Source organism: Zingiber officinale, chromosome 7A (genome assembly GCF_018446385.1).
Source record: "Zingiber officinale cultivar Zhangliang chromosome 7A, Zo_v1.1, whole genome shotgun sequence".
Classification (NCBI taxonomy): Eukaryota; Viridiplantae; Streptophyta; class Magnoliopsida; order Zingiberales; family Zingiberaceae; genus Zingiber; species Zingiber officinale.
Genome location: NC_055998.1, coordinates 23,030,756 through 23,057,950, shown reverse-complemented (window position 1 = coordinate 23,057,950; position 27,195 = coordinate 23,030,756). Strand labels below are relative to the sequence as shown.

At 40.5% G+C, this 27,195-nt stretch overlaps 1 long non-coding RNA gene across 1 annotated transcript; it reads right to left on the bottom strand.

Annotated features, from left to right (window-relative positions):
* Nucleotides 1–8,576: 8,576 nt before the first annotated feature.
* On the bottom strand, nucleotides 8,577–10,886 carry LOC121999984. Its single transcript, XR_006116878.1, has 5 exons — nucleotides 10,725–10,886; nucleotides 10,564–10,626; nucleotides 10,409–10,459; nucleotides 9,785–9,851; nucleotides 8,577–8,632 (listed from the first exon to the last, which is right to left on the bottom strand). It is a non-coding gene; the product is annotated as an uncharacterized LOC121999984 (long non-coding RNA).
* Between the last annotated feature and the right edge of the window lie 16,309 nt (nucleotides 10,887–27,195).

Here is a 27,195-nt window from a genome sequence, read left to right as displayed (position 1 = left end):
TGGAGGTTTAGATGCTGTTGGGTGCCTAAAGGTAGTCTCCCTAATAGAGAGGGGAGTTAAAGCGCACTAGGTGTTCGATTAAATAACCAGCTTAGAAAAGAATGTAACTTAGGCATTTTTATTAGCACGGTTGAATGCATTAGAAGCATCTAAATTAGTAAATCAGTTTATTCTATCTTATATGGGACTACGGTCCAATGGGTGGGCTCCCACAGTCGCCTCTAAGTTCAGACAACCTAGCTCTAGGTTCAGATAACCTAGAAAGAGCAATTTAGAACAGTTTAGCTATACTCAGTATTTTACTTTTCAGTTGGCACTATACTGGATTAGATATCCATTGGGCTGGGCTCCCATAGTCGGTCCCTAGGTTTAGATAACCTAGTAGCTCTACTAAATTTGGGACTTGCAACCCCGGGTCTAGTTAGAGATGCGCGCATAGCACGTACAGTTGCCGGACCCCTCAGCAGCATGTTTAGTATTTTCACTTATTATATGTATACGGTTTTCAACCTTTCACAAATTAGTTCGTGAATTCAATACAGTTCTAGCAATAGCTCAGTTCTTAGTATCAGCTTAGTTTTTCCCTGTGAATATGCATGATGACTTTATGTTCAGCTTTAGATATGCCATGATTGTATGCTTATATGCCATGTCATGCTTAGTTTATTCAGTATATCCAGTATATGTTTTAAACAGCATGATTTAAAATCATATTTGCATCGTTGCATGTTTTGTGAGGTAGATGGTTTCTTACTAAGCTTTTTAGCTTATAGATACTACTTTTCTTATACTGCAGATAAAGGTAAAGGAAAAGTGGATCAGTAGCGGAGGCTGGAGGGCAATGCTATCAAGATGTGTGTGGGCAGGAGTTGGAATAAAGATCTTTGGGATCTAAATAGTTTTACTTCAGTATTAGCACTTTGCGTTTTTAGTTTTCATTATTCAGTTTTGATTGTTAAGTGTTATGAGATAGTAAACCATGCACTATGTAGTATGCCAGGTTTAGAATGTTAGTAGTTTTATATTAGTGTGATTTGCATTGGTTTAGAGTTGTTGTGTGAGGTTTTGGCACGCCAAAGTGCTGAAATCAGATTCCCGGGCGAAATCAGAACTCTGATCGGTCTCCAGACCGATCGATAAAATCACAGTAGACTACTGATCGATTTCTGATCGGTCTGCAGACCGATCAGTAATCACTCAGTAGCCACTGATCGATTCCTGATCGGTCGCCAGACCGATCCAGACATACCTGGATCGGTCTGCCGACCGATCCAGCCACACCTGGATCGGTCTGCCGACCGATCCAGTTGGGAACAGAACGACCGCAGCTCCAATCGATCTGTGGATCGATCGGCAGGTCTATAGGTAGTTGGGAAGTTTAGTTTCTAGTCCCTAGCTCAGTTGGGATGTTCAGTTTCCCCTCCTTAGCATGTGTACACCAGCAAAGAAGGTCTTTAGACCTTTCTTATCAGTTGTATCCGTCCTTAGTAGAGTAAAATTTTAATTAGCCCAGCTTTCCGCACAGTATAGTTTAGCATAAATTGTAGCGACCGGCCTTACAGCCAGTACCCAGAAGGTGGGTCATTACACGAAGCTTCCAGACTTTCTGCTGGACATCCGCTTCCCGGCTAGTCCAGTCTTTCACCTGGTTCGCGACACCAGGACTTTCCACCTAGGGTTACCACCCCCTAGGACTTTTGCCTGAAGCCTTCGACCTGCCAAGACTTTCTGCATAGGGTTACCACCCCCTATGACCTAGGGTTACCACCCCCTAGGGTTTTTACCTTGCCTAACCACAGTTAGGTCTTTTCTTGAAATGCTTAACAAATTTGTTAGATCACTAAACATCTTAACTTTGAATCCTTTGCCATTATCAAAATACGAGTTCGATCGTCGAATGCTTCCCGCACCAACAATCTCCCCCTTTTTGATTATGGCAACTCAAATTCAAAGTTAAGTAAACAGATATGCAAGTAAAGCAAGCATAAAGAAAAAAAAATTTAAGGCGAGCAAAAATGATCTTGTAAAGCTCCCCCTTTAAATGATATTTTGCGATTAATTTTGAATTGGCTACTTTTGAATTGGCTTACTTTTGAATTGGCTACTCTCCCCCTTTGCCATATATCAAAAATAAGTAATGGAATACTTAGCTTTGGTAGAATCGACAATGATTTTCCAAAAACAATTATTTGTTAGAAAGATAGAGAATTAAATAGGCAATAGATTTCTAAAGAGAGAAAGAGAATTTCAAAAACACTTAGCATTTTATAAGTGATTTTATCATTTAGCTAAGTGAAACAAGGATCTTAGGCTAAGTGAAACAAAATAAGTAAGGAAGATTGACTTAGCTTAATGTTGAAAACACCTTTTAAACAATTGAAAAATATTCTTCAAAATTGACTAAAGTATTTGCTAAGAGATTTGAAGTCATTTAGCTTAGTCTTTTGCAACTGTGTTAGTTAAAAACATTGAATTTCTAAAATATAGCTTAAGTTTTAAAAAAAACTTAGCTTAACTTGAATAACACAACACTTGATTTTGAAAATAGGGGTAAAATTAAGAACTTGTGAATATTTAGAACAAAGAGGGAGTAGCTCAAAATTGAGGTTAATTATTCAGTTGGTCCTTAAGTCCAAGCATGAGTCAAATTAAGGAATTTCAAATTATCGAATATGATTTGGTCAGGTATCAGAGCCCTAACGTACAAGCATGTTTAACCTTAATAGATCCATTTCCTTCACTAACTGTCTAACCTGTAGCTACTTGCTGATTGCCTAGAGGACAGCAGCTTTCACTTGGTTAGTTGAGTTAAGTCATTTAGTCCAGTTAGATTTGACTAAGACTGGAAGACTTGACTGGATTACTGTTAATAAAGTATTTAACGCCCAGACTCATATTGATGCACAGAAATAAGCATTCTTGAGTCCAGGCTGTACCTTATGCATCTCATGTCATTCTATGTTTTACAAACACAAGCAAGGTATACCTAGGTGTTTGTGAGATGCTCTGTATTAAGTCTAGGGGAACATGATATCTAGGGGGAAAGCCTAGGCTAAGTCCAACTTTTGAAAAATCTAATAAATTGGGATTTTGAAATAAATATTTTCCTAGAATTTTTTAAAATGATAACAATTTTGAAATAGGACAATGAGTTTGAAAAGCAATTTTTATTCTACCCAACACATTCCTATTTGTCTTCTAAGTGAGCTGAACTCAAGTTCAGGTAAGGGCTTTGTGAAGATGTCAGCTAGGTTTGACTTTGACTCAACATAGTTGAGTGCAATATCACCCTTAGCTACATGATCCCTTACAAAATGGTGCTTCACTTCTATATGTTTAGTTCTTAAGTGATGAATTGAGTTTTTTATTAGATTTATTTAACTTATATTATCAATTGAGATTTTTGTTTTATGATTTTCCAGTTGATAGTCTTTAAGAGTATGCATCATCCATAGCAATTGAGAAGCGCATTCACCTAAGGCTATATATTCAGCTTTAGTGGTAGATAAAGCAACACAGTGTTGCTTTCTACTTGACCAACTTACTAGGCATTGTCCTAGAAATTGACAACTATCGCTTGTGCTTTTTCTATCTAGCTTGCATCCGACATAGTTTGAGTCAGAATAGCCGGTTAGGTCAAGAGTGTCAGATCTAGGGTACCATAGTCCTACATTTAGAGTTCCTTTAACGTACCTAAGGATTCTTTTGACAAGGGTTAAGTGAGACTCTTTTGCACAAGATTGATATCGTGCACACATACCTACTGCGAAAATTATGTCTGGTCGACTCGCAGTAAGGTACAGTAGACTTCCTATCGCACTTCGATAGTATTTCAAATCTACTGATTTTCCTTCTAAGTCTGAGTCAATTTTAGCATTAGTAGCCATTGGTGTATTAATTATCTTTGAATTCTCCATGCCAAATTTTTTAATTAATTCTTTAGCATATTTAGTTTGATAAATATAAATACCATCTTTAGTTTGCTTAATTTGTAAACCCAAGAAAAAATTTAGTTCTCCAACCATACTCATTTCAAATTCATTTTCCATTAATTTAACGAATTCTTTTAGAAATTTAGAGTTAGTTGAGCTAAAGATTATATCAACAACATAGATTTGGGCTATGAAGATGTCTTTTTCTATGGTTTTTACAAATAGGGTCGGATCGATGTTACCTTGTTTAAAGCCTTTGGATATTAAATAATTGGATAACAATTCATACCATGCTCTAGGGGCTTGTTTAAGGCCATATAAAGCCTTTTTCAATTTAAATACATGACTAGGATAGTCTAAGTCCTCAAATCCTGGGGGTTGGCTTACATAGACCTCTTCTTTAATAAACCCATTTAAAAAGGCTGACTTGACATCCATTTGGTATAGTCTAAATCCTTTATGTGCTGCATAAGCCAGTAGCATCCTAATGGATTCAAGTCTAGCTACTGGTGCATAGGTTTCATCATAGTCCAAACCTTCAACCTGACTGAACCCTTTGGCCACTAGTCTTACCTTATTTCGTACTATATCACCTTGATCATCCAATTTGTTCCTAAATACCCATTTGGTATCAATTATGGACTTATCTACTGGTTTAGGTACAAGTTCCCAGACTTGGTTTCTATCAAATTGGGCTAATTCTTCTTGCATAGCAATAACCCAGTCTGGGTCAGGTAGGGCTTCTTCTATAGTCTTAGGTTCAATTTTAGAAATAAGGGCAATCTGACTCAGGTTTTTATAGGAGGATCTAGTTCTGACTCCTAGGTTTGGATCACCCAAAATTTGATCAGGTGGGTGAGAGATACTTACTCTAGTTGGTCGTATGTGTGGGTTAGAAACTGATTCTTCTGGTTTATTAAGGTTAGGTTGGATGTCATCATCTTCTATAGTTCTTGGATTGATGTCAATATTTTCATTTATATTAGGTAGGTTGTTTTCTTCATCAATGATTACATTAGTTGTTTCTTCAACTTTTAAGGTATTTTGATTATATACTCTAAAGGCCCTACTGGTTGAGGAGTATCCTAAAAATATTCCTTGGTTAGATTTGGGTGTAAAGTTTTCTAAGTAATCTTTAGTATTTAAAATGTGAACTTTACAACCAAATACTTTTAAATAGTTTAGGTTGGGAATTTTATGGTAATATAATTCATAAGGTGTTTTATTGTGAGGTTTGTTAATTAGAATTCTGTTTTGAATATAATTTGCTGTATTTATGGCTTCGGCCCAAAATTGATGATTTAAGTTATACTCATTTAGCATGGTTCTAGCTGCTTCTTGTAGGGTTCTATTTTTACGTTCCACTAGCCCATTTTGTTGGGGGGTTCTAGGACATGAAAATTCATGTTGGTATCCATTTATTTTACAAAATTGGGTAAACCTATGATTTTCAAATCCCCCCCCCCCCCCGTGATCACTTTTGATACGTTTAATTTTAGTATCTTTTTCATTTTCTGTTAATTTACAGCAATTACTAAATATTTCAAAGGTTTCATCTTTTGTTTTTAGAAATTTTACCCATGTGAATCTAGAGTAGTCATATTATAACTAAGTAATACTGGTTCTTGCTTAGTGACTTGGCTCCATGTAAATCAAATAGGTCAAGGTGAAGGAGCTCAAGCACAGAGTTAGTTCTTTCTAGATTCGTTGACTTGTGTGTTGATTTGGTTTGTTTTCCTTGTTGACAAGCATTACAGATTGAGTTTTCAATGAATTTTAATTTTGGAAAACCTCTAACTAGACCATTTTGACTCATTTTAGAAATGAGTCTAGTGTGAGTGTGACCCAGTCTTCTGTGCCACAGTTGGGTTTCCTCTTGTTGTGTCATGAGACACTTTATTGAGGATATTGATAGGTTAATTGTGTAGATGTTATTTTTTCTAAGTCCCTTAAGTCTGATTTCAGGGTTTTCGATGTTTTTAACTAAACACCCAGATTTGTCAAAATTGACTAAGTATCCACTATCACACAATTGACTTATACTTAGTAAATTAAAGTTAAAATTTTCAACCAATAAAACATTTCGAATAATGAAGTCAGAATTAAGTTCAATATTACCTTTTCCGATTACTTTCAGTTTACCGTCGTTGTTGAATGCAACCGATCCTAAATTCTTGTATTTGAGTTTAGTAAACTTCAACTTATCTCCAGTCATGTGTCTGGAGCATCCACTATCCAACATCCATTGATCCAATTCCTACAAATGAAGTAGTTGAATTGGTTTCCTTTTAATGGATTCAAAGATAGCTTAATTGAAGTAGACTCCTTAGTTTTTCTATCTCACCCAATCTAAGTTTGCAATCAATTAATCCTATGGGTGTTTGTGAGATGTTTGATTAAATTAATGTTTTGAAAAGTTTTGGAAAAGGTTTTAAGTTAATGATTTCTAACAAATAATTTGAAGCTAATTAGGTTTTGAAAATAATTTTAAGTTTATTAAATTTGAAAATAATTTTAAGTTAATTAATTTTGAAAATAATTTTGAAAATGATTTAAGTTAATTAATTTTGAAAATAATTTAAGTTAATTAATTTTGACAATAATTTTAAGTTAATTAATTTTAAAAATAATTCAAGTTAATTAATTTTGAAAATAATTTTAAGTTTATTAAATTTGAAAATAATTTTAAGTTAGTTAATTTTGAAAATGATTTAAGTTAATTAATTTTGAAAATGATTTAAGTTAATTAATTTTGAAAATAATTTAAGTTAATTAATTTTGACAATAATTTTAAGTTAATTAATTTTAAAAATAATTTTAAGTTAATTAATTTTGAAAAAATTTTAAGTTAATTAATTTTGAAAATAATTTTAAGTTTATTAAATTTGAAAATAATTTTAAGTTTATTAATTTTGAAAATGAAATCTGTATTCCCAATTTAATTTGACTTTAAATTTATTCCAAATTTAAATTGAATTAATTTTTATTCCTTAGTCATCTCACCTGATCTAAATTTTCAATCAGGGTATCCTATAATTGTTGTGAGATGAATTATGGTTGAATTTTAGGGTCTGGTTTAACTTTGTGTTAGATTCAGGTTTAACTTTGGGTTTAACAAGTAGGCATTCTTTGGATAAACTTCTGGGTCATGGTGAGTCGCAAGGACATCATTAAAGTAATCATGCCTTCGAAGTTTTCCAAATAGTCCTACCCATAGAACTTAGTACTAAACCTTGGTCTAACAAGTTAGGATCCATTTGAGGGTAGCTTCGGTCAGTTCCACTTGGCCAAATGCACCAGGTCGAAGCCATATCTTCCTAGACATGCGATGCCCAAGCTTCCCCAACGTACTATCATCCAAAAATTTCACCAGTACTGTGTTTCAAGTTAAACCTATCCCCTTTTTTTTATTATAATCTTATTTACCCTGCTGGGTAGGTAAAGTTCGGTTACCCTGTCGGGTAGATTAAGTTCGGTTACCCAATCGGGTAGTTTAATTGGGGGTGTCAGCTATCCTGGATCCTCCTTCTATTTTTAATTGATTTAAGTTGAATTATTTTTGAATTGAACTTTGAATTTTGAACTAAATTTGAATTTTAATTTAATTTTAAATTTTTAATTTGATTTTGAATTTGACTTTGAATTTATAATTTGATTTCGATTTTGAATTTTGAGTTTATAATTTAATTTTAATTTGATTTTGAATTTGACTTTGAATTTTAAATTTTATAATTTGATTTCGAAATATAATTTTTTTGGTTTAATTTAATTTTGACTTTTTAGTTTGAATTTAAATTTTGAATTTGTAATTTAATTTTAATTTGATTTTGAATTTGACTTTGAATTTTAAATTTTAATTTTAATGATTTTTCTGTTAACTCTCCCTGGATCATAGCCTCGATATGGCCTATCGAGGTAGTGTATTTGATCCTTCGGGACCCAGTATTGACCAAGTCCAACTTGATTGACCAATTTGGACTTGGGGACCCATGCTTGGATTACCTTACTATTTGGTTTGTTTATTAAGGATAAATAAGATTTATATTTCTTTTTGGTTTTGTATCCTAGCCCAGTTCTATTATAAATGGCTCTTTGTGTCCCAAGAATCAAGTCAAGATTCTTGGAACCTAAAGAAAACCGTTCTAAAGTATTTTTTAAATTCTTGACCTGATTTTTCAGACCAAAGTTTTCTTCCTCAAGTTTTTGAACTTGAGTTGAATTTCCTGTCACGCCCCCAGAGGAGTCCTTACCGAAAAATTTCGGCAGCATCTCCCCTGTACGGGTGACAATCTGAGACATACATACATACATACATACATACATACAAAATACATCAGCCACATACGGCTGGAATATATCTACACAACCACGCAGTTATATAATCAGCCCACTCGGCTGGAACAGAAATAAACACAACCACGCAGTTATATAAATATATTAATCAGCCCACACGGCTGTACTAAAAACCATCACAACGGAAATCACAAACAACGATCACAAAACATAAAGCGACTATCTGCGAGTCGGCTCGGCTTGACACAATAATATCAAACCAAATACAAGAGAACACAAATACATAAACAAGTACAAAATCCAAAATACAAATAGCGTAAGAAATACCAAAATAGTAAGGTCGTCCTCGAATGTGACGTGGGACTGGCGGACAGGCTCTCCAGGCGACTCCATAAATCCTTTACCTGCTACCTGGTGAAATTACCAATATACGGGGTGGTGAGTATAAAGACTCAGCGGGTAATAGACTGATAGTGCATGAGTATAGTAAATCAAACTAGAGATGCAAAGGTATACAGTCTCGTATGGAAATAGCAGATACTACAGTGATATCATAACAAGTGTCCATACCTGAAACCATATCCTAGGCTAGTAAGGGAAGGTAGATATAACAAAGTCCTGCTACAGTACTGCTCATAACTACATGGTATCATATGAGGTATATACAGATCAACAGTAAGTAAGCCAGTGTCTAAACAAATATCACAGGTATAAATCTCAACCTATGTAAGCATAACAGCATAAATAAACAACAGCAGCATAATCTAGCAATAACAGCATAAGTAAACAACAGCAGCATAACTATAATAACAACAGCATATGCACGATGGTCACCCCACCCACCCCTCTGCACCACGACCTCTGTATGGTCAAGAGGTCGGATCGATGGCAATTGTACGACACTCCAGCCGCTACTACTCTCGAGTGACAGAGTGGACAGTTTACATAGTAGCTATCTAACTACGTAGCAATAGGGTCCCTGCTGCTCACAACTCCAACCGCCACTACCCATGAGTGGTCGAGTGTGGCACGACGGGACAAGCGGCACGCTCTAGCCGCCACTACCCATGAGTGGTCGAGCGTACGGCCCTAGCCAACGACCCTCTCAACCACAATGGAGACATGGTCGCCGGCATGCATGCAATGACATGATGGATATAATGCAACAGTCATCATATATATATAAATAGAAATTGGGGATGCTACATGAAGTCAGCATGCTCAATAAGTAACATGTATAAATAGCAATCAAAGCAGGTAAACATGGTATCAGGTGTCCATATATCCAATACCTACTATCTAATGTCTGGTATCTGATATCCAATACCTACTATCTAATGTCTGGTATCTGGTATCCAATACCTAGTACTATAGTATCTGCTAAATATCATGAATAGCAACGAGAGACTGTATAGATACAGAAACGAGTAGCTCAAAGATTGAGTGGAAGTATCAAGCACGGGAAAAATACGAGTGGAGTCAAGATAAATACAGTATCTATCTGAATATAAAGCTCATGCACTAGGGTCAAAATACTAAAAAGATTGAGCAAGAAATACCCGCCTTAACTGCGAAGATCGTGCCAATACCATTCCCACATCGAGACGCTCATCTCGAACCAACATCCTGCAAATCACATAATGAATAGATTTAACTAATCATATCTACAACAATTAACCCAACTTCAAGACCTAAACTAATAGGGAAAAACCCTAATCCCAATGACCATTAATTAACCCTAATTAATGATAATCCGATAATCCTCAATCAACTGATTGTTTCATCTTCCAATAAAAATTCGTATATAGTAACACATTTATAACCCAACCTAGCATCAGGAATCACTTAATTCATTTCCAACCTTCCTAATTACAAATCCACTTCATATCAAAATCAAACTACAATAACCTACTTTGCTAACTCCATTTACCATTCTAAAATCCATTAGCTCATCATTCACTCCATTGTATCAACTACAAGCATAATGAACCACTAATATGATAACCCAAACACAATCTCAACTAATATAATCCATTTTTATCATCTCTACTAAACATCCAAAACCAATCTTACATAATTCATCTGCCTCACTTAATCCATAAATTCCAAACCTATACAATTTGATATCAGAATCTATAAGGAATCGTGTAATCCAATTTAAAACTTAGACTCAACAACCTTACCTCCAAATCCGGATGCCCCAACTGATGATTCGCTACTGAAGAATGTCGCTGCTGGAAAATGACAACCGATGCTAAGTAGAGCTGTTGTCACCCAATTCAAACTGAATTCAACACCTAGGTCTACAGATCTAACATCTGGAGTGGTAGAGTCTTACCTAATGCTTCCCGGATGAAGAATAACTGCTGGGAGTTGTAGCCGAGCTCCTCACAGTGAGCCACTGCCAAGAAACAACCCTCAGTTAACCTAATTTTTCCTCTTCTGACCTCAAATCTCAGATCTTCAAAGCTATCAACCAAAGAAAAACAATTAACATACCTTAACCTAATACAGTATCGGAAACCCCCAAAAATGGCGAAGAGGTATGCTCAGCTTCAGGACTCGGGAAGACGAGAAGTCACCTCCTAAATTGCCGATCACCACCGATTCCAGCGCTCCAAATCCAGCAAAGCAAGGGCTCGGATTCTCCACCCTTTCGCTGAAGATCAGGCTGTGCGGAGCAAAGATCTGAGAAGGTGTGTACCTAGCGGAGCTGTAGATGAGAGGCTGAGGAATAGAAAGCTCCGGCGAGCGGCGGCCTGAGCAACGCCGTGCGATCAGGTACCGTGGCATGTCTCCGGTGCTCACGTGAGGGAGGAAAGGCTAGCCGTGTGATGCCCTTGCGAGAAGAAGAGCCAGCGGCTATAGCTCGAGGGAGAAGAAGTCGCCGGATATGCGGGTCATCGCGACCGGCGGTGGTGCAGCGGATCGCGAGGTGAGGACTCGGGGAAAAGAGTTCGGCGCATAAGAGGGAGAGGAGGAGGTGATCGGCGGAGAGGGACTTAGGGCACAGGTAAGGGGCGAATTGAATAGGAAGGGTTTATAAATTTAAACTTAGGTTTAGATAAATCAAAACCTAAGTTTATTCCTCAATCAACTCCCATCTTTGGGTATTCCAAATAGGCTTTCACTAAACCCAATAATTAATCCCCTTAAAATACGTCATACGAGCTCCGATTAAATTCCCAGAAAATTCCTAAAAATTTCTGAAAAATCCAATAAGATTATTTGTCAAATAACCTTATTATTTAACTGCTATTTAGGTACCGTATTTTACATTTCCAGTCTGAACTTGGTCAGGTAATGATTTAGAGTTAGTCACTTCTTTAAGGACTACTATTTCCTTTAGAAGTGACTTGACATTAAGGTTCGACTTAGCTAGTTTGCGCAACAAATAATTGACTAGATTATTTAGACGAGGGATACTTACAGCGGGATCTGGCCCTTCGGAATCGGATACGGATCCGTGGCTTCGCTCGGACTCGGCCTCCGACTCACTCTCACTCTCGGATCCGTCAATCTGGTCTCTGGCCATCAGAGCAAGTAGGCTTGTCTGATCAAGTTCGTCGTCGTCGTCTTCCGAAGAAGATTCGTCCCACGTCGCCTTCAGGGCCTTCTTCCTTCTCTGCTTCTTAGCTTCCTTTTGATTTGGGCAGTTGGCCTTAATGTGCCCCTTCTGGTTGCACCCGTAGCAGATAACTTAGAACTTACCTTTCGAACTTGGTTGAACCTCCTTGGTTTGTACCACCTTCTTTAGATCTTTCTTGTTGAAGCCCTTCTTCTTCTTGTAGAGCTTCTTTACGAGGTTCACGAGCTCAGTTGTTAGTTCGTCGTCTTCATCGTCTGAGTCAGGATCTTCTTCCTGATAGATCGTTGGAAGCGATAGAGGGGGGGTGAATATCGCTCGTTTTAAAAACTTTTCTTTTCCTTTTTCAAATCAGAAATGTGCAGCGGAACTTAAAGAAAGAGACACGTTTATTTACTTCGTTCGGAGCCTAGCTCGACTCCTACTCGAAGGCCCGCGGTCCTTGACCACACCGATGGGCAAAGCACTAAAACTCCTCTCTCCGAAGTCCTCGGAGAGAAGCAGATCGTACAAGTACAATGGAATAAGATAGTAACAAGCCTACTATCTTATTTACAATTAAGTGCAATATTAAATAAGTATACCGACAATAGTATGCGTAGAATGTAGCTTGGTCGGTACTTCCGGACGGAGTGACTTGCTGAGCTGTTGAAGATGTGTAGCACAATCCGTACGTGAAGAAGAACTTTTGAGATGATCAGAAGAGTTATCTTTGCCTCTGTCTTCGAGCTTGGTTTTATAGGCGTACTGAAGGTTCGGTCGACCGAACCAGCTCCGATCACCTCCAGCTGGCAATCTGACGTTGGCTCGTAATTGTGCTTTAATTTGCCTTCAATGGTTCGGTCGATCGATCCCTCTGTTCGATCGACTGAACAGGCCCCTTCCCTGTTCGTTGAGATTTGCCGTGATCTGCATTTACTGTGCCTTTAATATTGATGGTTCAGTCGACCGATCAGTGTAGTTTCCTTCTGCATCTGATCGTTGCTGATCTATGCTGATTCATCTTGGTTCGGTCGACCGATCCTCTGGTTCGGTCAACCGATCAGTGTAGTTTCCTTCTGCATCTGATCGTTGCTGATCTGTGCTGATTCATCTTGGTTCGGTCGACCGATCTTCTGGTTCGGTCGACTGATCCGGCCAAACCTGCAACACAGTATTAAGCAAAGTATTCCTGCAACACAAAGGTTAGCACAATAATATATAATGCATGAGTATGACAGTTAGGACTGTCTTGATCTCAGCTTGGAAACCTTCCCGATTTCTTTAGTTGGATCAGCGACCTTAGGTTGTTCCCTTTAGGAACCCGACCTCACTGTCGCTCTTCCAGTTGCTTACCTCAACTTACTTGCCAAACATGATCCTCCAGACATGTTTGGTCTTTTGTCTGCTTAGTGTCTGATCGCCTGATCCACTAAGACTTTTCCTGCAATACCATATTAGCCAACAACAATAATAGTAATACAGAAAACAATAGTAAACCTAAACCTAGATTTACCGAGATCCGCTGGTCCGGTCGACCGCCCGCGGTCGACCGGAAACCATCCGATCAACCTTGCTTGGAGTTCACTCCTCCAAGACCTCTCATTACCTAAGGTTACCACCCCTTAGGATTTTCTCCACTTGGCTTCACTCACCAAGACTCAGTATTCGGCTACCCAGGGATCAAGTCCTCCAGACCTATCCACCTGGCTTCCATGATATACCGAGATTTCCCTTACATAGCCTACAACTAGGACTCAGTATTCGGCTACCCAGGGATCAAGTCCTTCAGACTTATCCATCTGGCTTCCACGATATACCGAGATTTTCTCTCCTTGCCTAGCCTCCAACTAGGACTTCCTTTGCCTAGCCTACAACTAGGACTTCCCTAGATCAAGCTCCATACTAAAACATTCTTACTTAAACATATTTGTCTGACATTAAAACCTAGGAGGCTGATTGCACCAACACTTCCGATTCAGGTTCAATTCTTCGTTGTGCTCTCGGTTCGCGTGTTCGACTGGCACTTGCAATCAAAGCAACCCCCTTCTCGGTCGGTTGTGCATTAGTCTGCTCATGTAGTTCAAACTCACAGAATAATTCATCTAACTTTATTGAAGATAAATCCTTGGAGACTTTGTAAGCATCTACCATTGATGCCCACAATGTACTCCTCGGAAATGAGTTTAGTGTGTACCTTATGACGTCCCGATTCTCTATCTTTTGCCCGATTCCATGGAGAGAATTGAGGATGTCTTGAATTCTTGCGTGTAGTGAACTCGCCATCTCACCTTCTTGCATTTTCAGATTATATAATTTATTAAGTAGTAAATCACGTTTACTCACCTTTGTGTCGGAGGTTCCCTCGTGAAGTTCAATCAGCTTTTCCCAAAGCTCCTTTGCTGATGAGAATGGACCAACTCTGTTGAGCTCCTCTTTGGTCAGTCCACACTGGAGGGTGCAGGTAGCTCTGGCGTTGGCTTCCACTTTCTTGATGAGGGAGGGTTCCCAGTCTTCGCAGGGAGTAGGTTTGCCATCAGTGTCAGTCGGTAGTTGAAATCCAGTTCGGATGATCATCCACATCTCAAACTAGATCTTTAAAAACGTCTCCATCCGTCCCTTCCAGTACCCGAAATCTTCTCCGGAGAAGAGCGGGGGGCGAACGGTGCTGAAACCCTCTTGTTGGGCCATTGAGAGAATATGCAAAAAGGAATAGAAAAGAATATGTCCCAAGACTATGTCTTGGATTAGCAGTGCGGGAGTAAAGACTTGAAAAGAGAACTAACTCGAGTGATGTTGCACCAACCTCGAGCGAAAATGATGCGAACGAACAAAAAAAAATTGGAATATAGTAATATTACTAATTTCAGTTGACTCCGTAAAATTTAAAACACCGCGAAAAAATTGCGTGATTGGTGATTGCACCAGATCAACGTTACCCCGCACTGATACCAATTGTTGGATCGAAAAGCACTAGAGGGGGGTGAATAGCGCTCGCGGCTATTTTGTTTCGATTATCGGAATCATAAAGGCATAAGAGTTAAAGCAACGGAATAAATAGAGAACAATCACACAAAAAGATGCAAGGGATTTTACTTCGTTCGGAGCCTAGATCTACTCCTACTCGAAGGCCCGCGATCCTTGATCGCTTTGCGTGGGCAACAACTATAAGTTCGATAAAAATGATTACAAGATGAAGTACAATAGCTAACAATAAACAATTGAATTATACCGACAACAGTGAGAAAAGCTGAAGTTTCGTAGCTCCGGGTCGTCGGGTGGTTGTCACAGCAGTTTGGGATCGTGTCGTTAGCAGCTGGTCGCAGAGAGATTACTTGGAATTGCTTATTCTGAGCTGCTGGTCAAGATCCCTTATAAAGGGTGTTCAAGACGTCTTCTACTGTTCACCAAGGCGCCTTGAATGAGCCGAGTCAGCCGCGGAGATAAGGGCTGAACTGGTCGAACCTTATCAGGTTCAAGGTGCCTTCAGCCTCTCCAAGGCGCCTTCATCAAGCTATCCAAGGCGCCTTGGCTTCCTTCAAGGCGTCTCCAAGCTTGCTTCGCAGCCAGCTCAGGTTTTGCACCCAAGGCGCCTCCAAGCTCCATGGAGGCGCCTCGGTACTGTTCATCTAAGGCCAATTTTACATTTTGGTCCCTACAAGATATGTTAAATACAAATATACTTTGTAGCAAAAAGTTAGCTCATAACACATAAGTGATAGTATAAGAGTGAAAGTTTGATAGTCTCTGGACTGTCCGAGTCTGACTTCGGGTTTCCAATCAAAAACCCTAGGTCGACCCGACGCCTACTGTTCCCTCTGCGGGGAACGCGTCCTCACCTACTCCACTCAGGAGATTTACCTGCTGCTAGTGCGATCCTCCAGATCGACTAGACTTTTGCTCAGCACTCGAAACTTCCGGACTTTCTGCTGGACATCCGCTTCCCGGTTAGTCCAGTGTTTCACCTGGTTCGCGACACCAGGACTTTCCACCTAGGGTTACCATCTCCTAGAACTTTTGCCTGAAGCTTTCGACCTGCCAAAACTTTTCGCATAGGGTTACCACCCCCTATGACCTAGGGTTACCACCCCCTAGGGGTTTTACCTTGTCTAACCACAGTTAGGTCTTTTCCTGAAACGCTTAACAGATTTGTTAGATCACTAAACATCTTAACTTTGAATCTTTTATCATTATCAAAATACGAGTTCGATCGTCGGATGCTTCCCGCACCAACAAACACCACCCTCCTTCTGTTCTCGGTTTCCAAACCACCGGCTATAAAAGGAGCTCTTAGGATGGGGTACCTTATCTTCTTCTTCCTCTTCTTCCTCTTCTCCAAGTCGTCGCCCACCAAGGAGTAGAAGAGGGGAGCGCCGACCTTATCAAGGAGGGGGGCGCTGGCCCTAGCAAGGAGAGGGGTCGCCGACTCTTAGCAAGGGGGAAGGGGAGGGGACCCGACCCTAAGCAAAGAGGAGGGGAGGGGTGCCGACCCTAGGTGAGGAGGAAAGGGAGGGGCACCGACCACAAGGAGGAGAAGAGAGAAAATTGGGTTTTAGGAGCCACCACCTACTCCTTTTTATAGGCTTGCCGTCAGTTACAAAAAAAGAAAAATAACAGAATTCTGTTTAGAAAAAATCTCTCTTTCTATAATCGAATTCTGTTTAGAAAAAATCTTTCTTTCTATAACCAAATTAAACCAAATCAAGTTAAATTAAACCAAACTAAGTTAAGTTAAACCAAACCAAGTTAAGTTAAACCAAACCAAGTTATGGATGGGTGGATGCGAGGCTTTATATAGAGGCTACAATAGGGACCTAGAGGAGGAATTGGTTTAGGTCTCCTGATGGTCTTGGGCTTCCTGTGTTCAACCCGAATACCCAACCTAAGTCCATCAATAATAATTCATACCACTAAAGGGTTATTATTGAACTACTGTACCAATCTCATATTATAATATGGGCTCCTTCTTATCATGAATGCGTTAATTATCATGTCTGTTAATTAATTGAGTTACTGACAACCCAATTAATTAACATCTGATTCCAAGAGTAGTACCACTCAACTTTATTATCATGCCGGACTAAGTCCACCTGCAGGGTTTACATGATAATCCTTATGAGCTCCTCAAGGGGACATCATCAGCCTAAATAATTAGGACATAGTTGTTGGTACAGTGGGGTCGGCAAGAGAGGAGGGGTGAATTGCCTGCAAATAAAGAATACCCTTCTCAAGACTTTTCAACTCAAATAAATAGCAACAATAAAAGATAAAATAGCAGTAATAAAAGAGAGACAGGAAATTTAACTTGGTTACAACCTAGGGGGTTGTTAATCCAAGGCAGTCGAACAGCTCTACTAGAATGTCTCCTTCACTGTAGGCGGAGAAGTCTTTTTTACACACTAAGAACACTCAGAAGTTACAGGAACTTAATACAGAGTTGATTGAATAATTTTCTAGCTCCAGGGGCCTTTATATAGCTCCTGGAAATCCTATCTCGAGTGTTAAGGGCGCCTCCAACGAGGTTGAGGGCGCCTCCAAGGGGTTTGACCGGATAAAACTCTATCTGATTGCAAACGACCACTTTGGTCAAGTCGAAGGCGTCTCCAATGGCCTTAAAGGTGCCCTGGACTGGTTAAGGCCGCCTTCAAGGCAATGAAGGCACCTCCAAGCCTGCAGTCAGTGCAGGCGCCTTCAGCAATTCGTTGAAGGTGCCTCCAGCTAGCTTTTCCAGCTCCTTTTAACTTGTTCTACTCTTCCGAGGCTCCGATTGCTTGGGTGATTGCGGCCAACTGAAATAGGGCTCACCCGAACCTAATTTTCGGCCTTCTCCTCGAGCAGGATTCCGACTCGGCTTCTCATCTCTCGAATGCCACGCACGTTCTTCTCATTCACCGGTGTACTCTTCCGCAGCTTTCTCATCCTTTGGACACACCAAGCCTGTCAGCTTCCTTCCCGTGCCGTCCTTCTCGCTAGCTGCATCTTCCGCTCAACTTCCTACGCTCCTAAGCTCATGCACACTTAGACACAGGGATCAAATAACAAGCAGGACCTAACCTAACTTGGTTGATCACATCAAAAAATCACGGGGTGTCAACAATCTTCTCCTTTTTGATGTGCATCAACCCAAGTTCAAGTTAGGAAAAAAAACTAGTAATTTTAAAGAAATTACTAAACTAACATTTTAAGCAAAAAGATTGCAATTACAGAATTTGCAATAAAAAATTAACTTCCCTAACTCCCCCTAAACTTGTACCTATTTCTCCTCCTTTGATCACATAAAAAAAACATGGGATAATAATTATCAAGTAAAAAATTTCAAGTTTAAAAACAATTTTCTTAAGTAAATACTCAAGTTTTAAAATATATCATTTTCAAAAGAAATTCAAAAAAAAATATTCTAAGTAAATTTGCTAACTTAGGCCAATAGATTTTTTTGAGAATTTTTCTAAGTATAAAAATATTTTTGAAAACTTTCAAAAAAATGTTTGAAAGACTTTTTAAAGCATTATCTAATTCTAATTTTAATATTTTACCAGAAAGTTAATTAAATATTTTATTTCAATATTTTGGCTTCTAGGTCGTAGCGAGGTACTAGGCCTTCTTGGTTATAGGAGCAACAACCACTTCCTTAGACAAAGTCTCATAAAGAAATTTTAACGTTTAATTTTCTTGCTGAATGCTTTAACTCAAAAAAAAATTAGTCTAGAAAAGATTTTGGAACCCAGTAAAGGTTTCTTCCTACTGGATTAATCAAGAACTTATGGGGTACATAACTTTTGGAAACTTTCCTAAGTTGTCCTTGATGTTTTCTAATGTACCAGTTTAATTTTCCATATAACTTGATTTTTTATTTTGGAAATTTATTTAAGCAGCATAATCATTTTTCAATTTCTCATTCTCTAATTTTAAATTATCGTACATTTCTAGTGGGCATGCTTTTGCTAAATTTAACTTCACTTCATTATTCTCCTTTTCTAATTAACTAAGTCTTTAGTGAGAACTTTTATGAATTGAAAGGACTACTTGGGAGTCAGATTACGTACCTCACTTACCTCTATTTCTGATGCTCCCCATTCATCACAGCTTTCTTCTTCTGATTATTCTCCTCTTTCATCTATGCTCATCTCCGAGCTGGTTTCTTCGAAAAGATGGTTGACCATCAGTGCTAATCCCGAGAATGCTTCGATTTCTGATTCTGAGGATGAAGATTCATCCCATGTAGCCTTCAGACTCTTGCGCTTCGAGGACGTCGGCCTTTGAGACTTTTCCTTGCCCCTTTTATTTAGTTTTGGGCAGTCGTCCTTGATGTGTCCTTGTTCGTTACAGTTGTAGCATCGGACCGTCCTTTTGTTACGTTGTTGTTTCCTCGACTGCGATATAAATTTATTAATTTTAATAAATTTATTTAACTTCCTTACTAATAGTGTCACTTCAGTTTCATCAATCAACGCTTTAGAGTCGAGATCATCCTTTTCGTCTTGTAGGACAATATTGAGATTTGGCTTCTCTCCTTGTTTAGGCTCTGCAATTCGAGATTTGTGAAGTTCGAATGTAGAAAATAGATTTTCTAAAGTACTTACCTCAAAGTCCTTAGAGATGTAGTATGCATCTACTAAGGACGCCCATTCTGGATACCTTGGGAAGGCGTTGAGCGCGTACCGGATTGAGTCTCAGTTTGTTACCGATTCTCTGAGGTTGTTCAGTTGCGTTATCAGCTCCTTAATTCTTACTTGAAGTTGTGCTGCTTTTTCGCCGTTGTTCATCCAGAGATTTGTCAGCTGGGTCTAGAGGATGTCCCGCCTTACTAATTTCGCTTCTGAAGTGCCTTCGTGGAGCTCTAGGAATTTCTCCCAGAGGTCTTTGGCGGAGTCGTAATTTCCGATTCGACTTACCTCCTGGGCGGCAGAATGCTGAGCAGGTGAAATTCCGCCTTTCCGTTGGCCACAAAATCGACTTGCTTCTTTTTCATCCAGTTGTATTCTTCCTTGTCTTTGGGGGCTAAAAAACCAAATTTCATAGTTAGAAGAATGTCAAAATTCGTTTTAAAAAATACCTCCATTCTTCGTCTCCATATAGCGAAGTCTCCATCGAATTTCGGGGGATGAATGCTTGTTCTGGCCATCGTCTTGATCTTTGTGCTTCAGTCGGTGGTCAGTCCTTCTGAGGCAGTCTGACTCTGATACCACTTGTTGGTACAGCGGGGCCGGCAAGAGGGGAGGGGTGAATTGCCTGCAAATAAAGAATACTCTCCTCAAGACTTTTCAACTCAAATAAATAGCAACAATAAAAGATAAAATAGCAGTAATAAAAGAGAGATAGGAAATTTAACTTGGTTACAACCAAGGGGGGTGTTAATCTAAGGCAGTCGAACAGCTCTACTACAATGTCTCCTTTACTGAAAAAATGTCTATAGCACAAAGCGGTCAACACCCTCGACTGGTTAAAAACCTGCTGTATAACTTGCAGGTTGACCTAGATATTCCAGGTATTCCAAAATTCACTTTAAAGGCTATATTAGATACTGGAGCTACAACTTGCTGTGTAGATCAGCATTCAGTACCAGGTCAAGCACTTGAAGAAAACTCCTTTCTGGTACATTTCTCTAGTATTAATTCTCAACAAACAACAAGATTGAAATTGAAGCAAGGAAGGATGACTATTGGAGATAATAATTTTCGAATACCATACACCTATAGTTTTCCTATGATATTGGGTGACAAAATTCAAATGATTATTGGTTATAATTTCATTCGTGCAATGAACGGGGGAGTCAGAATAGAGGGCAACATTGTCACCTTTTATAAAAATCTAACAGTTGTAAACACTCTTCCTACAGAAGATACACAAGTGGCAATACAAGAGCTTGACCTTGATGAGGAAGAATATTTACAAGTCAAGGAGGTGGTATTCTATTCTATCGGACAATCCTCACAAACTTTTTTTGAACAATTTGGGCCTTTATTAAAAGAATTGGAACAACATGGATATATTGGGGAGAACCCAATACAGCATTGAGCCAAAAATAAGATTTTGTGTTATTTAGACATCAAGAATCCAGACTTTATCATAAAGGACCAACGAATCAAGCATCTAACTCCAACACTAAAGGCTGCTTTCACGAAGCATATTGAGGCACTACTCAAACTTAAAGTTATACGACCAAGTAAGAGTCGTCATTGCATTACTGCAATTATTATAAATTCTGGCACAACTATTGATCCTCTTACGGGAAAAGAGAAAAAGGGCAAAGAAAGGATGGTCTTTAATTATAAGAGACTTAATGACTTGACGAATAAAGACCAGTATAACCTGCCAGGTATTAATACAATTTTACAAAAGGTAAGCACAAGTTCTATATATTCCAAATTTGATTTAAAAAGCGATTTTCATCAAGTAACAATGCTCCCAGAGTCCATTGAATGGGCTGTCTTTTGGGTGCCTGATGGACTTTATGAATGTCTAGTTATGCCCTTTGGCCTTAAAAATGCACTTGCAATTTTTCAGTGAAAAATGGATACATGTTTTAAAGGCACCGAAGACTTTATAGCAGTATATATTGACGACATATTGGTTTTCTCAAAATCAGAACAAGAGCACGCAAAGAACTTAAAGATTATGCTTTCCATCTGTCAAGAAAATAGCTTGATCTTGAGCCCAACTAAACTCAAAATTGCAGTTCTAGAAATAGAATTTCTAGGTGTTGTATTGGGAAATCGACAGATTAAGCTCCAGCCCCACATAATCACAAAAATCACTGAATTTCAAGAAGAAGACCTTGTGACCAAAAAGGAGATGTGTTCATGACTAGGCATTCTTAATTATGCAAGGAATTATATTCCCAATTTGGGTAAGTTACTCGGCCTTCTGGATGCAAAAATAAGCCCGACTGGTGACAAGCGAATGAACTCTCAAGATTGGTTATTAGTAAAGAAAAACAAAGACAGTTCGAAATCTCCCTCAATTAGAGATACCTCCTGAAGAAAGTTTTATTATTCTTGAAACCGATGGGTGTTCAGATGGTTGGGGAGGAGTTTGCAAATGAAAAAATTGTAAGTTCGACCCCCGATCTTCAGAAAAGGTGTGTGCTTATGCTAGTGGCAAGTTCTCACCACCAAAGTCCACCAATGATGCCGAAATTTATGCTATAATGAATTCCCTTGAAGCACTGAAAATCTACTATCTTGACAAAAGGAAATTAATCATTCGTACTGATTGCCAAGCAATTATTAGCTTTTTTTGTAAAGACAACAACCAAGAAACCTTCAAGGATTCGTTGGTTTGTATTCACAGATTATATAACCGGCACCAGAATTCCTATTACATTTGAACATATTGAAGGCAAGGATAATCTACTTGCAGATTCTTTATCCCGACTAATTACTTGCCTTACTATTTCAGAATGGTCGGAAGCAGTTCTCAATGGTCTGGAGTTAATCCCTCAGACTCTCCAGGAAGTCCAGCAAGCACCAACATTGAAAGCAAAGGAGGCTCTTTTGAAAGCACTCAACAATCTCTGCCATTGGTTGAACAATACCTGCGGATGCTCAAACGAAAATACCCTATCAGCCTTGAATCAGATAATCAAAGACGAGAAAATCTACACCAATTACAACAACAAATTGCTGTCCAAGTACAAAACGCGCTTCAATAACTACGTATAATACATATGTTGAAAGTAAAGGAATGTCAGTCTCTGAGTACAAAAGATAATTGGTGGCATGACTGGTTACCAACTACGAGATAAATTGATCAACGGCTGGAACAGACAACATATCTACTTAGCGATGCGGTTCAACGAATGTCCAATTTCAAAGTCTAAAGTTTACTTTTGTAAAGAATATATTGTGTGCTTTAGTGTGCTGTAAAGGAAGGAATATATTCCTTCCAAGTGTGCAGAAGGAATATATTCCTTCCAATCGGATCCTTCTTTACATCCTGTCCATAAGGTATGTTGTAAAAGAAGGAATCTAATCCTTCTTTATGTCTTGTCCATAAGTAAAGTTAGGACACCTCATATATTCGATCTTATCGGATAAGAGAAAAAGCTTGTCGATGGGGCCCACAAAGCACCCGAGGCTTTCTTCTGTTTTTCTATATAAGACGAATAGAGGAGCTTGTGTAAGCATCGAAGCCTCACAGTCTTTAAGAGTCTCCTGAAGTAAGAAGCGTCTGTAATTTAAGTAAGTGTTTAAATTCTTATCCTTTTACTTCCACATTCCTTTCCGCTTTTCCGCATATCGTTCTACCAGTATACATTCTACTAGTATACCGTAGTGACACGTTTTTGGTATCAGAGCAAGGTTGTTTTAATATTATTTACTAAGATGTTGGTATTATGCAAGCTAATTTAGCAAAAGGACAAGTCTTACCCCATAGATCACAGCAGGAGGCTTGTGAATGGGAGAACACTTGTATGAGCTCAGGTAGCAAGGAACTGCCCTTCTTAGTTTTTGATATGGACAGCTTTGTCATGACTAAAAATATGACCCCTTATCGTGAGGCTTTTCAAGCAACTGATCCCATTGAATCCCCAGCTGTAGGGTTTGCAAAATCAAGTGATTATCAGGGAGCAAATTCCTCATTAGCCACTATCATCAAACAAAACAATACCCAAATACAACTATTAGTCCAAATTTGCTAAAAAACTAGAAGAACTCCATATTAGCTTATCTAACCTTGACAAAACACGACAAAAACATCAACCTTTGCCAGAAGACATCATTCATAAGCTTCAGAATCTTTCATTAGGAAGTCAAAGCAAAACTAAAGAAACAGTAGGAAAACTTAGGATTTTCAAAGATCCTTATTCAATACTCAAGCAGGAATAGGCCAAGCTCAAGCACTAATGGCAAGGCGACAAGCGGGACCTATATCCCAGACACCTTTATTTGAGGACCAAATCAGAGAATATCGGCAATCGCAACGACGACTACATAACACCAAAGGTGTTGTTCAATGGTTGGGCCGAAGATTAACAGGGAAACCATCTCCTGTTTATACTATTGAGCAACAGTTGGATCCTCAAACAGAGTTACAATTATCAATGACAGAACGAGCTTCATTAGTCCTGTCATGCCCCGGGAAAGTCCCTGTCCGAAGAAATTTCGGCAGCACCTCCCCTGTATGGGTGACAATCTGAAGCATTTCTACAGACACAATATACATCAGCCACATGCGGCTGGAATATATACACAACCACGCAGTTAATAATCTCAGCCTACACGGCTAGACAAATATAAAAACAACCACGCAGTTATATATATTTTTATCAGCCCACTTTGCTGAAATCAAAACCAACACAGCGGAAAAACATAAATACAAGCCCATACAAAACAAAACAAAACACTGCTAGCCGGCTAGGCTTACACCACACATCAACACAACACTCCGGAAACAAAACCGGAACACAAAGCCAAATAGACACATATCATATACCAAGATAAAATAATAAAAAGGCTGAGACATGTCTTCTGATGTGACGTGAGGACCAGCAAACAGGATACTCCAAGCGACTCCATAAACAACCTGGTACCTGAAAAAGATAGTGTCTATGGGGGGTGAGTTCAACAACTTAGCAAATACCAAAAGACATGCCTAGTAAGATATATCTAACAGCAATAAACATGGAATATAGCTTCCTAATTGATCCGGTAGTAAGAGTGGGCCCCCCCTTTTTCTTGCAAAGTCAACGCCAAGGGGAAGTCACCGGAACAGCCGCCCACCCAGAGGAGAGTGTAGTCCGACCGGACGGACGGCCGTAGACGGCCGGTCCGATTGGACTGCCGGCCGGCCGATGGAATCGAGTACCCGGAGGGGTCCGGCTTCCGACGCTCAGTTAAAAAGGTCATGGACCGAGCTGACCTTTTGACCGACCACAGTCATAAAGCACCCCTGTTTGTTAGTCTCCACAAAGCACAAGTAAACCACTGCGGATGTCCGGTCGGATGTTTAGGTATCTGTCCGCTCGGACTACAAGTTTGGAGCAAAGGAAAAGGCCAGAGGATTTCTTTCTTTGACAACCTGTAGGTTTCACGTGTGTGTCATGCTCCAAATCTTGTGATAGGGGATTCTGCTGTCCCATCGAGGGCATGCTTTGACTGTAGCGATATGGGTCAGGTAAACTTTCTGACAGCCGCGTACCTAGGAAAGGACAGGTAAGCTTTCTGACAGCCGCATACCTAGGATAGGACAGAGGACACTTATGCACCTTGGTACGCGTGCCCAAACCTTTCACAGCTCTATATAAAGAACCTCAGGTTTCATCGACAGAGGATACTGGGTACGTACTTTGAGACTTTGGGAGCCACCTTGTTCATCGTAATTTACCTGACTTGAGCGTCGGAGGGTCGTCGCCGGGAACCCCCTTTCCCGGCCCGACTTCTGTGCAGGTTAGCCGGAGCATCGCTCCACCAGTCGGAGATCTACATCAGCGAGCCAGGGAGCGCCACGTGCCCAGCGTCTATTGATTTCTGATTCGAACAGGATCAAATTGGCGCCGTCTGTGGGAACGCACCTGCATTCGAACAAGAGCAATGGACGAGGCTGGACGACAACACACGATGGCGCTTTCAACAGAAGAACTCGAAGCTCTGGTCGAGATGAGGGCTGCCAAACTAGTGGAGCAAAGACAAAAAACATCAGCCGAACGGCCAGAGCAACAAGCAACATCTGCGTCTGGTGGCCGAGCGGAAGCACCTCCAGCCACCGTCGCATTCCATCAGGCCTTATTTCGCACCCCTGAAGCCGCACCAGCTCGAAGAGATAGAGGCTCTTCTTCAGACGAAATGCCAAGGCGGGATGACAGAAAAGGGAAAGCCCCCCGGGCGGACTCATCTCCCGAGCGGATCAATCGCCAATTCTCGGAGGTTATTCTACGAGACCCTCTACCCAAGCACTACGTGCCTCCGACGATCGGCGAGTACAATGGAACAACAGACCCGGATGATCATCTGGGTAAGTTCGATAACACAGCTACGCTCCATCAGTATACAGATGGAGTAAAGTGCCGAGTCTTTCTTACCACCCTCTCGGGATCGGCTCAACGGTGGTTTCGGAGGTTGCCGGACGGATCCATCACTAGCTTCAAGGAATTCCGAACGGTCTTTCTCCACCACTTCGCCAGTAGTCGGCGTTATCAAAAGACAAGTGTCAGCTTATTCGCCATCAAGCAAGAGCCGAGAGAATCGCTTCGAGGTTATATTCAGCGATTCAACCAAGTGGCGATGGATATCCCCACGGCCACATCGGAGACGATGATGAATGCCTTCACGCAAGGCCTTGTGGATGGGGACTTCTTCCGGTCGCTCATCCGAAAGCCGCCCCGAGATTATGATCACATGCTACATCGGGCCAACGAATATATAAACGTGGAAGAAGCGCAAGCCGCTTGGAAAAAGGAAACCCCAGCCGCATGCCGAGCGGAAACAGCACGCCGCTCAGCAGCCACCCAGAGGACCGAGGGCCGAAGCCATTCGATCCCCGCACGCCAGATCGCACGTACAAGAAGTGGCTGCCGCTCGGTCAAAGCCAAAGAAGAGGTGGACCCCTATGTTCTGCACCTTCCACCAGACAGATACGCACAACACGAGGGATTGCCGAAGTCTTCCCTTTGTGTCCAATCCTGTTCCCAGGAAAGCCGAACGACGGTCGCCTCCCATCGACAGGAGACGTAGGACTCATGAAGCTGACCGGACCCGCACCGAGGGGCGACATCAGCAGACACCCGATCGGCACAGATCTCCAAGACAGGAGAATCGCCGGGCGTCCAGAGAGCGGTCACGACCGTCCGCTCGGGAGGAGGAAAATAGGAGCAATACTTCCCGGGGCGAGATCAACGTTATTGCTGGTGGGCCGACCGGAGGAGATTCCAACCGAGCCAGAAAGGCGGGCGTCCGGCAGCTGCAGATCCACGCGGTCGGCTGTAGCCAAGAGCGGGCAAGTGGACCGGAAATCACTTTCGGACCCGGGGACTTAGAGGGAGTAGAAGTGCCCCACGACGACGCGCTGCTCATTAAAGCGGTAATAGCAAATTACACCATTCACCGCATATTTGTTGACACAGGGAGCTCGGTCAACATCATATTCAAGAAGGCGTTTGATCAGCTGCAAATTGATCGAGCCGAGCTGCTGCCCATGACGACCCCGCTCTACGGGTTTACGGGCAACGAAGTTTGACGATCGGACAGGCTCCACTGGCCAGATCGCTTGAAGAGGAAACTTCGTGGTGGTCGACTCTCCCTCGTCCTACAACGTCATTTTGGGACGACCGGCGCTCGGCGAATTCCGAGCGGTTGTCTCAACCTTCCACCAGAAGATAAAATTCCCCGTGGAGGATAAAGTAGGAGAAGTACGTGGAGATCAGCTAGCAGCTCGGCGGTGCTATATAGAGATGATCCGAGCAGAAGC